Raw genomic sequence first — 15,171 nt, forward strand, 5'->3', positions numbered from 1 at the left:
TCTGGGAGGTATTAGGGATATCATTCCTTGACTTTGCCCGAGTTTGTTGAGGATGTTGATAATAATGGAAATAAATACGGGCATGCAAACAAAAGAACAGCCTTGTTCTTCTCATTAGAGAATGTGACTGGAGGCTCTAGGTCAACATGCCAATGCCATTGGAAGTTGGACTTCTGGAAAATTGTTTCATAGAGAATTTAACTATGATACATGCACAACCATTTGTATCATAGGACTTGTAGAACTATGATAGAGACTGGTGAGTTTCTCACTTAATAACTTTATTCATTCCCCAACAGATTTCTTAGTGAGCCCACTAAGAACTTTGGAGATACAGTAGTAAATATAACAGCTACAGCTACAGCTTCTAATGAGGACAGCAGAACAATGGGACAAATAAACATTTTAACCAAGAAAACAAAGTCCAAGGTGTCCCAGGAGTATAAGCAGGCCTTCTAATCTAAACTAAGAAATCACTACAGATCTCCAAAAGAAAGTGACATTTTTAGCTGAAACCTGAAAAAATGAGCTGGGTTTAGACTTTGAAAGAGGTCAGAGAGAAGTGTTTTAAATGAAGGGGGCATCTTGGTCCCAAGGAAAAAGAATGGCATACTTTAGAAAATAACCAAAAGAAAATTGGATGTTCAAGGGAAACAGTGAGGGGGAAGAAGCTGGAGGTCAAGGGGAAGAGAGGAACTAAATTATGAAAGACACCATTAAACCATGTTAAAGGGCTGGACTTTATTGTCCAAGGGACATAAGGAAGCTATTGAAAGATTTAAAGCAGAGAAAATATGTAACCGTAATTCAATTTTATAAAAATGACTTTGACATGAAAATATTGGAGATGGAGCTGGAGAGAAATGACTAGATTTAAGAGATAATTGGTATCCAGAATCATGAGGGTTAATGATTGATTGGATGATGTGAGGAATTGTAGGGGAGTCAGAGAGCACTTGGGCAATTTGGTGGAGACTGGTGCCATTTACTGTGTCAATGAATGCTGGAAGGAGAAATGATGGAGCTGACAAGTTCACTTTTGCACATTGGAGCCTGAGGTATCTTTGAGACATCAATGGGTAGAGTTTCAGTAGCAATTTGTGCTTTGGGGGCTCCCTGGGCTAGAGACATCCACGAAAGCCATGTGAAAGAATGATATTGTCCAGGGAAAGTTTGGAGACCAAAAAGAGTAGCATACTTAGAATAGCACCATGTGTCAATATTCTAGAATGGGGTAAAGAACAGAGTCACAAATGCATCTGAGAAAGAATATGCAAAGAAGTAGGAAAAAGGGAGAGTTTGTTTGGCAGAGATCGTTACCTAAGCATCCACCTGCCTCCTCTGTTTCCTAGACTGTTTTTTCCAGCCTCCCAGGAGTTCAGTGTTGCCATATTGAGCTCTAACTAATGGAAGGGGAACAAAAACTGATGAAGGCCACTTTCAAAGGTGGTACATAAATATCTCTCAAAACTTCTCCATCTCATGGCTCAGTGTCAACCCCAAGAGGAAGTCAGAAACCTTCATCATCCCTTAGGAGAAAATACTATTAGATTTTACATAAGAAGGAAACTTCTTTTATGTTAAGCCACCAAGATTTGGGTGTTTACTATAGCAGCGGCATTACCTTCACTCATACACACAGTGTGGAATCACAGAAACCAAGGGACTAAACTACTTCAAAAAGGAAGGAGTAGTCAACAATGTCAAATGACTGCTGAAAAGTCAAGCAAATTAAGTACTAAGGAATCTCTTAGATTTTGCAACCCATAGGGCCCGAGTGACCTGTATGTATCAGTATTTGCAACTGAAGATTTTTAGGATAAATGTAAACATATCTATGATCTTAATGGCAGTGGTTGTTTTAAGGAAGTTTCTGCATTCATAAATCAATTAGACTGTCTTGACAAACTCTGTGTATAGGTGTTTTAAATGTCATTTTTCAGTCAAACAAGACTTCCGAGATTGGTTACACAATTGAATTTTGATTTATCGACTTGGCCCTTAGTTTTCAATTGACTGAGTGGATTATTTAATTCTCTTGACTCAATTTGGATGAAGAAACAAAGCCTGTCCACAAAGTGTCAGAAAAAAACTTGGGATCTATAATAATCAATGAATCAATCAATGGCAGTTTAGCTTGGCTGAAACAATTACACTTATTGTGAATGCTCTGAATTTTCTGAATCAGTGATTTAAAACTAAATTTTATGCATACTGAACATTAGTGTGTGGAAAAGCCATAAGGTTCTTGTTAAAATGTAGAGGCCTAGAACCCTACATATAAATATTCTAATTCGGTAAGTAGATCTTGGGAGCAAGAATTCACATTTTTTTAACAAGCACTTCAGGTGATTCTGATAGGTATGGTCCCTAGCTCACACTTTGCCAAATACTGATCTGTATCTACCGGGATGCTTTAAAATCCAAATTTGTTCTCAAAAGAGGAACTGTAACTAACCCTTAGGTACTTGGCACCAGAAAGAAAATTTGGAAAAAAAACCAGAAGAGCATTTTTGTTACAAAAGGATGAAAAGGAGAATTTTAAAAGGCCATGTCAAATTTTTCTTTCTTTATAAATTTACAGACATTATTCTCTCCATTTTTATCCATTCTCTTCTTGTGAATTTCAAATAAAATGGTAATTCGATGATGAAATTTTCTCCTTTCAGAGCCCCAGAATACAATTAGCAGGTGATGCAGCAAGCTTCTGTAGCACTTTGTGCTATATGAACTCATTATGAAAATAAGAAGGATTTTATTTGCTCATTTCCTCATAATCTCATTTCCCTGCTTTTTTACTCACCTTTTAAAACAGCCCTCCCACTGGTATAACTTAAAGAACAGGACCTCTCCCTCCTACCCCATCCAGATGCATAGCCACTTAAACCCTCGTTATTCTGCTCTCCATTTATTCTCTCTGGTTCTATGTTTCCTCGTTTGTAAAGACAGGATAGTAATAGAACGAACCTCATTAAGTTGTCATAATTAAATGAGATAATATATGTAAAATGTTTAGAAAATGTCTGGTATTTTGTAAGCCTTACACAAATGTTATTCAAGAATTATACCAGCACAGGTGTTTCAGCCATATTACTGCACTTACACCTTCTTCACTTTTTGCAAAATCACACACTAAACGTAACAGTGCTCACTGGAAAAAATAGGGTTAGGAACAGATCCTCAAAAGCCATGGTACTTTTACAAAAATGATAAGAATCCTGAAGATACAAAGATTGAGTTAAATCTCCACTAGCCTTTGCCCCCCAAATCTGTCAGTCCGCCCTTTGATGTCTCAAACCCTGGGACTCAAACTTCTCCTGTGGAGATACAGGTCTTTAACAACAGCCACTTTGATAAAGGATAGTTACAACCAAAATAAAAACAGGACTCAAAAGTTTGTTCTTTTGTTGTTGTTATTGTCTCATTTTAACACAGGAAAATCTCTTCCCAGGTTCTTAGTCTGCAAATACAGTTTCTTCAGGTAGTTTCACCTAGTGGACAGTATAGCAAGGATTTCAGGCCATTAAGCCAGCCACTTTCTTGAATTAAAGGAAGATATTCAGAGCCTTTTAAGCGTTTTTTTCCAAACTCTTCAAATATCATAAAAGTTTTGTTTTATTTAACTGTGAAAAAGCTTACACAGTTGATTGCTTCGGACAATGAACACACTGGGAAAAACCAAGTTTGGTCCAATTTGTTTTCTGTGTTATGCTGATATCACTCCCCTAATTACCAATTGCATGAGTTGATTTGCATTTAAAAACACATGTAGCAGACTGTAGATATGATTTTTAAAAATCCAGAAGACTTGAGAATTGCTCTATAATAAAAAGAGCCTTAGCAATCTAACTCCCCAGCATTCTTTTCCAAAAGTGACTTGAGCCCAATTATCAAGGGCTAAAAACGCTGATCTTGTTAGAAGTCTGGAATAGTGTGAGTGTTGGTGCACCCTGGTGGTAAGCAAAGACGGTCAGACTTGATGTATTTGGCTAATATATTAATCAGAGAAGGCAGCTCTACTGTTTAAACTCCATTTATATCTCAGCCAGTAATAAACAAATAAAACTCAGCTCTGAGCTTTCTTGCAGGACATTCTTTTGTTGGTGTTTTTTTCCCCTTCCATTGGTCATTAGTCATTGCCTACTTTTTTTTCTTTTCTCATTTCTCCCTCAAAACAGGTGGAAAGGAAGTCTTGGGTTGTTCTAACAGCAGGAGCTGTTTCCCTGAAAGATTTTAGGCCCTATTTCCTTCGAGGGGAAGTAATGGGAATGTGATATTACAACAAGCAGTGGCCCTCCAATGGCTTGTGGACCCTCTTACAGGTAACCAATGCTCCTACAGACTGCTAGGCTCACTCACTCCCCCTGCTCTGCGCTGGGAGATAGTATCACCAGATAAAAGAGAAACCACAAACTGTTGTGCATAAGGCATCAACTGCTGTACCAGCAACAAGGTAATGAGCATTGTTATGTTGTCAGCATTTATTCTACTGTCTATGAGGCACATAGTCAACCTCGAAAGATCCCAGTGGTAGAAACATTACAACACAAAACCTAGCTCACTTTGCTCCATCTCTTCGTGGCCCCAGGCTATACAAGTTTCTTTAAAAGGTAAAGTTTTCTAAAGTCCTGGATCCAATCTTTGAATATATGGATAGTAATTAGACAAAGTAGGGACCTGCTGAGCCATACATTGGCGAAGTCCATGGAACATTAGCAGCGTCACTTGTGATCATTAATGAAACAAAAGGCGACAGATCTCAGCAGAATGCAGAGTTGGATTCCTCCTCAAATTAGGAGAAATATGAGAGGGGTGGCCAGTTTGGGTGTGTTTTGGATCCCTTCATCCTGGCAGCCTTCTCCCACAGCCTCACTTGTTGATAGGATAAGTCATCAGTTTCCATCATATTTCATTTGCCTTATGCCACACACTCTGCAGCCTCAGACTCCTAATAAGAGTGTCTACACTCTGGCCACACATCCTCTGAGGCTGCCTTCTTTCTGAGGTCAATAATAATTGTCAAATCCGATGGCTAAAGCCAGGTGCTCATGTGCTGAGCTCTACTACATTTGGCCTAATTGTCCAAACCAACTCCTTCCTCTCAGAGTTGGTCTCCCCATGGCTGTTCTCAGGGGTCTCTGCCTACACCTCTCTCACTCTCACTTCCATTCTGACTGCCCACTCCTTCATTCCTGCCTCTCTCAGTATTACCTGTCTTCTTACCCACAGACTCTGTAAGGCCTGTAGCATTGGCTGATGCCCTGTAGCATTAACTTGCTTGTGGGTCTGACTTGCCATGAGGTCAGAGCTGACCCCATGTCTACATGACTGTTTGATCTAGTGTATGTGACCATGTGACAAGGTGTAGTCTCCAATCATATTTCTTCAGGCAAGTTTCTGATAGAGACTCTGCTTGATCGCAGTCAAACAAAAGGATGAACTGACTTTGCGCCGGGTATAAGCCTCTGGTCTAATCATTTGTGGATAGTGGTGGGCATGCTACCCACTCCACAGGTCTCATAGGGAGCACTGGACGAACGCCAGTTGACTATGAGTTCATGGCATAAGAGTTCGTCACCCTGTGCCCCCACCCCATCTCTACCATAATCCATTATTTACCCCTGTCAGTCTCCTGCCCTCCCCTGTCAATTTTTTGCTACATCCACAGTGGAAGTTTTGCCATTTTCCCCTTACCTCTTACTCCCTTTGCAAATGCCATTCTTTCTGCCTAAAAGGTCCTTTACCATTTCTTTGACTGTGAAATTTATCTTTTAACACCCAACTTCTCCCTCTCTGAAACTTTCAGCCTACTTTTGCAGGCACTGCTGCTCATCTCTGAGTCCCCATTTTCTTTCGTGCTTACTTCCATTTAAAGTTTTTCTTAATGTTTATTCATTTTTGAAAGACAGAGTGCAAGTGGGGGAGGGGCAGATAGAGAGAGAGAGAGAGAGAGAGACACAGAATCCAAAGCAGGCTCTAGGCTGTCAGCACAAAGCCCGATGCGAGGCTCGAACCCACGAACTGTGAGATCATGACCCGAGCCGGAGTCAGACGCACAACCCACTGAGCATTCCAGGAACCCCTACTTACTTCCATTTTAGCACTTACTATATCCATGGGCCATGTTTAGTACTAAACTTGTCTTCCCCGATAGAATTCTTGCCCCTTGAGGTACAGGTCTACCTCTTAGTCATCATAGCTTCTTCACCAATGCTTAGGATACTGTCAGAAACGCAGTAGGGATTCAGTAAAGGCTTTTTGAAGGAATCCATACATAAGTGAATGAGGTGTTTGGAGTGAACATGGAAATCGTAAATCAGGGATTAGTAACAGGGAAAGAAAGGAAATGATAGTACTTATGCTACAAATGGCAGTCATTCTCTCAGAATGCTTTTTGTGAAACACTTACAACTGTGTTAGGCAAATTTTTACTGTTTTGATTTCTCTATAAAAGGTAAGGCTACATTTATGGGAAAAGAAATTGATACTATAGCTTGTATATTATGGATCCCATTAAAATGAACTTCTTTGCTTTAAAATAAACCATAGCTTTTCTTAATGTTGACATCCTGTGGAAATTCTTACCATAGCAAAATTTCAAACTGGTCAGCACTATTGAATCTTTCCAACCTGTGTTAATCTGGGATAAGAGTAGGAGATAAGAAAAGAATTTCTTTTATAGAAAATGTAGAATTATATAACTTTTTAACAAAGAATTCAGCTACCTATCATTACAAATAAACAACCCCAAAATTAAGTGGCCTAAAATAACAGTCTTTTATTATATTTCAAGATTTTGTTAACCACAAATTCAAGTAGGACTCAATTGTATGATTCTTCTGCTTCATGGGTCATCCACTGTGATCACTTTATGATACTTAGCTAAAAGCTGAGCTGCTCTGGACAGTTCAAGATGGCTTTCTGCCACATCTGATGACTAGATGGGAATGCTAGAAGACTGAGCTCAGCTGGGCTCCTCTCTCGTCTGTGTAGTCTGAGGACCTCTTGAGCACTGAAGCTGAACTTTGTGTATAACAGCTCCAGGCTCCAAGACACCAAGGCAAAAGCCACCATCGTCCTAAAGATCAGAGCCAGAACAAATGGAGTGTCACTCTCTCAGGGCTCTATTGGTCAAAGCAGTGATAGGCTGGGATAGATTCAAGAGTGTGGAGAAATAGGGTGCTTAGGTGGCTCAGTCGGTTAAGCGACCGACTCTTGATTTCAGCTCAGGTCATGATCTCATGGTTTGTGAGATTAAGCACACGTTGCGCTTTGCGCTGTCAATGCAGAGCCCGCCTGGGATTCTCTGTCCCTGTCCCTGCCCCTCTCCCACTCATGCTCTTTTTCCCTCTCAAAATAAATTAAAAACACTAAAAATAAAAGAGTGTGGCAAAATATACTTCATCCTTTGATGGCATGTGATATAGGCAAAGAAGGAATAAAGACGGACAGCTACTCCAGAAATATAACTTTTCTTTCATGCTGTATTATCTCTAAATATAAAGTCTTCTAATCACATCATCTAGAGAGCATTTTACCCACTGCTCTGTCTGGTTGCCAGTCTCTTGTCTCTTTCTTCAGCAGTGGTGAGGCAGACATCGTTTCCACAGGAAAGAGAAATCCAAGGTTTGTTGCTTTTGTCAATATAAAAATGTTGGAGCGTTGGATGGCAAAGCTGCTGCCATTGGCATCTTTCACATGAACTACATCAAAAGAACCAGGGTGCCTCTCTCTGTTGATGATCACACCAATTCTTCCCAGGTTAACACCTCCAGTCACCATACACAGATTACCAGTGTCAAACTTGATGGAGTCAGTAAACTTGCCAGTCTGCAGATCAATCTGAATGGTGTCAGTCACTTTGATGAAGGGATCAGAATAGCAGATAGTGCCAGCATCATGGGCCACCAGATGAAGAAGTCCTTTTGTCCCCACAAAGATCTTTCTCACTTTGTACAGCTTATACTTGGTCTCCTCAGGTGTAATCCAATGAATAGCAAAGTGACCCTTGGTGTTGCAGATCAGATGGAAATATTCCCCAGTCTTGTGTATGCTGGTGACATCCATAAAACCATTAGGGTAGGTTATATCAGTTTGGACCTTGCCATCAATCTTAATAAAACACTGCATACAGATCTTCTTTAGCTCATCTCCTGCTAGGGCACACTTAAGTCTGTTCTTCAAGAAAATGATGAGAGGGAGACACTCTCTTGGTTTATGGGGACCAGTAGTGGACGAGGAGCAAACACACCGGTCAGTTCATCCAGCGTACAATGCTGAGCCCACTACATGCTTCAGATGTTTCTTGGGACCACGAGCCATGGCTGTGCTAGGCACAAAAAGATAACTTTATTACTTTTAAGACGATATAGTAATTTGATTCAAGTTTAAATCAATCAATGAATAGTTATTGAATATTTATTATGTGACTTATTCTCCATTTAATTTTATTTGGCCTGCCTTAAAGTCCTTAAAAGACCTAATTTCATGGAAAAGATGTCATTGCTAATGATGTTTTTAGAAAAAAAAATATCAATTTGGCCTTTAAAAAGAACCAGCCCTCCTTGGGTTGGGTCTCAGAAAAAGCAGAAGCTCCAATCTAGCTACTTGTGTGACTTCAGGTAGCTTAGTGGAACTTTTCAAGATTTCTGTTTCTTTACCTGCAAATTTATTTAATTAGTCTTTACTTAGTATCTATTCACTATCTGTACTGGTCTAACTACTGATGATACAAAGAAATACAAGACTATTTATTCCCTCAAAGAATGCAGAAGGTAAGGGGCACATTCACAAATAATTATGAGGCAGTTTTGCAACACTTGGTACTGATTGCTGAGGTCTCTTTTATACCTAAAGTATGAGTTTTAATTAACTTATAAATAATTTATATGTAAATGAGTGTCTGAAGAATTTATTCTCTTGTGGCACCTGGGTGGCTCAGTTGGTTGAGCATCGGACCCTTGATTTCTGCTCAGGTCCCGATCCCAGGGTCGTGGGATCAAGCCCCACATTGGACTCTGAACTGAGTGTGGAGCCTTCTTAATGTTCTCTCACTCTCTCCCTCTACCTCTCTCCCCCGCTCACATATTCTCTCTCTCTCATAAAATAAAATTATAAACAAGAATTTATTCTCCTAAGGATTTAAAATATGTATCTGTGCAATTTATTTATATTATTAATTTGTAATTAACTGCATTTTAATCTCTTCCTTCAGAGTCATAAGACTCTAAGACTGAAAGTGGTTAGGAATGCATCTACTTCAATTTCTTCTTCTATAGATAAGGATTCTGGGAAACAGAGAGGCTAAGGGACTTGTTTTACACCACACAGCTTGTTATTGGCAAGGCAGGCCATGCCAACATGTTCCACCCTTCATAGATCTACTTGCCTATAAGGGCATTTTAGTCCTGCACCTCTCCCCTCAACTGAGGTGCCAAATTCCAGAGCTCTCTCAGATTTATTGCATTTTTTAAAAACCTTCTCCAGAACTCTTGTGCTGTTTTGATAAAAAGAACTTTAATCTGTCTACTTCACAACTTCTGGAGATTATATAGTAATAGGTTAACACACACTTCTTTGGTCATGGAGGAAAGCTGACTATATAAACACTAAGACATACTGTTACAAGTTCTATTTCCATTCGTTATACATACAGCTCCTAACTGGGGTGAGATTAAAAAACACAGTTACTCACAAATACAAAAATTTCTTCATTATTCAAACCATGGTATTATTCTATTTTTTTATTAATAGTAATCCACAAAACATGTACTAGAGACATGGTTTTCTTTCACTGAGCTGTCAGGAGGAAGCATAGATTTCCAGAATATTGGCACCAGAAGGGACCTTAAAATACTCCTAAGTCAATCTCCACATTTTACAGATGTGAAAGGTGAAGCCAAGGGGTCAGCAGCCTTTTCTAAATTTCCAGACAGTCTTACCCAAACTAAACCAGAGTCTAGCTTTCTGATTCCCAGGCAGTGCCCATGGCTAAATGAAAGAGCTTTGCTGGAACATTCTCAGAAAATTGTATTCTCATTTTTGAGAATGAAAGGATGCAATTAAAGCTATTCTCCTCCAAAAAGATGTGCTGATATTTTGCTATACATCAGAGAAAAGCTTCCAAAGTCTCTCCTGTTCTCATTCATGAAGATATTTTCTCCTCAAGCCATTCAATCGGCCTACAAAGATGTGCTTGGATAATCAGTAAACATTCAATTTGTCTTAATGCAAGTCAGACAAAAGGGATGAGACTTCCATGTTTGCCCCAGTGATTTTCATTGATGTCAAAATGGTTTGCTATGGAAATTCCCTGAGCCATCGTCTTCTGCCCACGGATGTTTTTCTCAAAGTTTTCCAAGTTAAGGAAAGATGTGTGTAGACATGCTATGAACCAGAGCAGAAACCAGCAGGAAAGAGCCACCCGTCAGCAGTCCTGAGTACACTGATGCTCGGGAGCGGCATATGCCTCTTTCTGCTACTTCTCTTCCTTTACCTCCAAAGACTATGACATCTTCCTAAGTTTTCTTCATCTCTGCTCACGTTTCCATCTAAACATCTACCCCTATCTTACTGTGGTCTTTCTTGTGTTTTCTTTTTCTGCAAGTATGGGTCCAAATCTATCTGAAAACAGGACAGTGTTCAGGCACTGCAGTATTCATGTCACGTAAACGAATCATCTGAGAGAAAGAATGGATACTTCACTTTTATTCTTTATGTATTGATGTTATATAGACTTAGCTTTGCTCCACCTGTATTTGGAGTTGAATAGGAAGCCTTTAGTTTATTTTAAAAATGGGCCCCTGCTGAGTAGCCTCACCTCTTTTGACCTAATTATGAAGAAAACACCTAGACCTTTTAAAAATATTCTGATTCTGACTCCCAGACAGACTGTTATTGAATTAGATCTGACCTTTGGGGCACAAACCCCTTAGGCAATTCACTTACTCTTTTCAGTGGGGTTTGCTGATATTTTCCTCTGGTTCTAATGTAGCTTAAACTCCTGTCTTTAAGACAGCTTTTAAAAAATTAGAGAGAAAGCAAAAAACTAGCCTCAAGGCAAACTGTCCAAACTCGTCACTTTGGCAGGCTGAGAAATCTCCATTTGGTTGTGGCAGCAAGCCTAATGAGAAGAAAGCCATTAATTAAATAAACAAAACATTGCATTTTGGTCAGAGGAACAATATAGGTAGCAGCGCATTAGCCCTTTCCAAACCCTTTCTAGGAGAGAATTACACCTGTTCTAAGGAGTTGGTTTTGTTTAACCTACCACAATTACTTCCAGAGAAAGAACTTCAGAGTATATGCTTGTGAATCATCAAGTTTCTCCTATACTTTGGCTTTATCTTAGAGGCTAAAGTTAACTGTAACATACTGACTGTATTCCTTCCGCATGAGTAGAGACTAAAAGACAGAACTATCCCGATCTCCAGGTTTTAGGAGATACATCTCCTAGAACAGTCCTCTTGGCTTTTTCTTAGACGACTTCGCTTGTTGACTCCTATACCCTTGGTGTCTTGTGACCTACCCTGGAAAACTGGGACTACCCCACTCTGGGTCCTGTCTTCTCTCCACTGCACTAGTGATGGTGGAGACAGATGATGTAAAAAGCCTTGAGTGCTGTTCTTTCTCTATTATCTGGTCCCTAGCACAGCTGTGGTACCTCATTGGAACCTGGCCTAATGGTTTTATGCAGTCAGATAATTATTCACAGGACTTATCTTCATTGAGCACATGCTGGGGAGAAAAATAATAGCAGGATACAGGAAACATTATCTGCCTCAGATTCAAAATTGGCTTCCAGTGACTTGATTCTGGTTTATGTTATGAAAGGGAAATGAATAGTCTGCCTGTCGTTGTTATGAATGCTTTTGCTGAGCCCCTTACCCCATAACTTCACAAGCATACATTGGAAAACATAGGTTTTTCACACTGTTTTCCAATGATGGGGTTGAATCACAGAACCAGCTACATTTTCTCTGCTGGTCCTTGTTGGAAACCATGGCATGTATTTGTGCCATGGTATTGGGGGCGGGGCAGGGGGGAGTCCTGTCTGTATTTGAGTTTATGTGTTATGGCTCCAGGTGACCTTTGCTAAACATAGGAATATAACCTGAAAGTGGGAATACTGACCCACTGATCCCTAATGAACATGATAACAAGTTTGGCTAAAATTAGGTAGCTTGAATCCAAAGCCATAAAGAGAGATAGAGAGATTTTGATAGAGGAAATGATTAAGAAAGATTTCCTGGAAGTTCAGATTGTTTTAGGTAGTTAAAAATAAAGACAACATACACTGAGGAACTATTGCACAAGATCTGGGACCCCAGACAATGCTTAGAGAAAAACAACCAGGAGGTCTGGGAGGAGAGGAGCCACAGCAAAAGCTGGGAGATGGGAGGGGGGGTGGTTGGTGATGAGAAATAAGATAAGACAGCACCAAAGGCAAACCTTGAGCCAAGCTCACCTTTGATTTGAATGTGAACTTTGAGGAATTCATAGGACCTTAAAACAAAGAGTAAATATTGTTCAGATACATTACTTAAAATTTGTATTTAGACCTTTTAAAAAGTCAAATCATCTTAAAACAACAAACATCCTGTAGCCAACTTACTGAAAGTTTTGATTCATCCTTCTCAAATGAAACAGTGGGACTATTGGCCTGTAAATCACCAGCGTATGGTCACTTGTTCTACGGGGCACCGTAAGAACGGTCAGTACCTCCCATGGTCAATGTTGGGGAGGTACCTCCATTAAAGAGCCTTCTGCTTCACCACTAATTTAATGACTCCATGCTTCAATCCAATCCTAATTACAAAAACAAAAACCACATCAACTTACATACTCCAGCATTTCATGTTGCAATTTCTGCCTTCCTTAGGTTGTAGCCAAGATGAAAACACCTTGGCCAAAATGATTTGAAAAATAAAACTTATTTCACCTCGTGACCAAAGAGTAAAGAATCAGGTACCTAGGAGGAATGTACTTCTGTTTGAAGGAATGCTTTTCAGGTGGTGTTTTACGTCTGAAATGCTTTTCTGACGTTATTTTACATTTATACCTTCTATTGGATGTTCAAACATATTACCTAGTTAATTAAATCTTTTCACAATTTTGTAACACCTGTTTTCAGAGTGACTCCAAACAGCAGTGACATATGAAGTTTAGTCATGACCAAATGGGTCACAGTATACACAGAAGTAAAATTTCTAATAACATCAAATGTCCTAAATCAAAGAATGTTTTCCAATTTTTTGGTGATCTCTAAGAATGGAAATATAAACAAAGATTAAATTTCATCCCAAAATTGGCAATTGAGTTATCCACACACATGCATAGTCTTTAAAATGGTCTTTCAAATTTTTTGTTTAACATTTATTTATTTTTGAGAGAGAGACAGAGCACAAGTGGGGGAGGAGCAGAGAGAGAGGGAGACACAGAAGTTGAAGCAGGCTCCAAGCTTTCAGCCCAGAGGCCAATGCAAGGCTTGAACTCACAAACCATGATATCATGACCTGAGCCAAAGTCAGATGCATAACCGACTGAGCCACCCAGGTGACCCTAAAATGATCTTTTAAATCATCCCAGGAAACTCAAACTTCCTGCTTGGTGTGTATGCTCAAAAGTCCTCCAAGAGAGTGAAAAAGTAGTAGAAAGAGGCCCTTCCTGAGGAGAAAGGCTACAGGAAGCAGAATGTGGAATAAATAGGAAGGCATATTGGTTTCCTGTGGTGAATTCCTTCCTGATTTTCACACCACAGTACAAACCTGAGCTCCTGCTCCATTTTAAATTACTTCAAGCAGCTTCTACCACATTGGAGTGGGACCGTAGGTTGACTATAAATTTTCTGTTTTCTATGAATCTACCCCTCTTTGTTTTCTGTTTGTACTTTGTTCCTCCTCCCTACCCACCTTAGTTCTTCGATTCCAGTTTTGTGAAATCCACTTTAGGAAAAGTGGTTTGAAAGGAAGGAAGGACAAAGAAGAAAGAAAAGAGAGATAGAAGAAAGGAAAAGAGATGGAAGGAAGGAAGGAAGGAAGGAAGGATAGAATTTGTTTACTCATCCTATATTGACAGGACTTTCTTTTCTTTTTTTGCCAGTTGTTTTCCTTGCTCCAAAAGAACATGTCTTGCTTGTTACAGTAGTTAATATGTTTCATTCAATAGAACTTTTTTTATTTAGTTTCTGTGTATTCCAAAAGTTAAAGCCAGAATTTGAAAAGTATTTTGAAAGCAGGAAAAATCACCCCTTCTGGTGTAGTGATATTGTTATTTTTAAAAATCTCATTAAAAGTGAAATAAAAGGTCCTGAAACTGATATAAGACTGTATGTTAACTATACTGGAAGTAAAATTAAAAACTTAATTTAAAAAAAAATGAAATAAAAGATGTTAATCTTTGGACTACTAACAATTAAAACAAAATTTTTTTTAACATCTATTTGTTGTTGAGAGACAGAGAGAGCCAGAACATGAGCAGGGGAAAGGCTGAGAGAGAGGGAAACACAGAATCTGAAGCAGGCTCCAGGCTTGAGCTGTCAGCACAGAGCCTGATACAGGGCTTGAACCCATGAACCACGAGATCATGACCTGAACCGAAGTCAGGTGCTTAACCAACTGAGCCACCCAGGCACTCCAGGACTGATAACAATTCTTAAACTACTGTTGTTTCTATTTGAAACATTTTAATTGTAAGATAGATTTTAAATATTTAGATGCAACTCCAATGTTCTTTCCCTGAATTCATGATTGATAAAAATTGGAGTAAATATTTGTTTCAGGTTTAGTTTGTATTTGTTGAAAAAAAGTAAGAATGGTAGAAAAAAGAAACCAAACACCACCGTTGTGCCTCTATTTGCATTGCCAAGGATGCTGTGGGCTCTGGCTTTTTCACCTGGTCCAGAGGGACCCAGATCCAATTTATCCCACCCACACCCTCATGGAAGATTCATGTCTGCCCAGGTTTTCCTCACACCCTGTCCTCACAGGAAAAGGCTGGTGGAGGCTGCTGGGTGGCCTTGATCACACACACAGACAAAACCTGTGCTGGATCTCACCCATCAAGGGGCACTGGTGTCTTGTTCTCACATCCCTCCTTCCTAGTTCTGCTGTTTCTCCTTCTAAAAAAAAAACAGGACTTGAACACATTAAAAAAAAAAAAAGTTTTGGGTTG

The 15,171-nt window shown here is 39.5% G+C and overlaps 1 pseudogene; it reads right to left on the bottom strand.

Annotated features, from left to right (window-relative positions):
• Positions 1-7,498: 7,498 nt before the first annotated feature.
• Positions 7,499-8,322, bottom strand: LOC125934624 (40S ribosomal protein S4-like; annotated as a pseudogene).
• Between the last annotated feature and the right edge of the window lie 6,849 nt (positions 8,323-15,171).

This window comes from Panthera uncia (genome assembly GCF_023721935.1).
Source record: "Panthera uncia isolate 11264 chromosome A1 unlocalized genomic scaffold, Puncia_PCG_1.0 HiC_scaffold_17, whole genome shotgun sequence".
Taxonomy (NCBI): domain Eukaryota; kingdom Metazoa; phylum Chordata; class Mammalia; order Carnivora; family Felidae; genus Panthera; species Panthera uncia.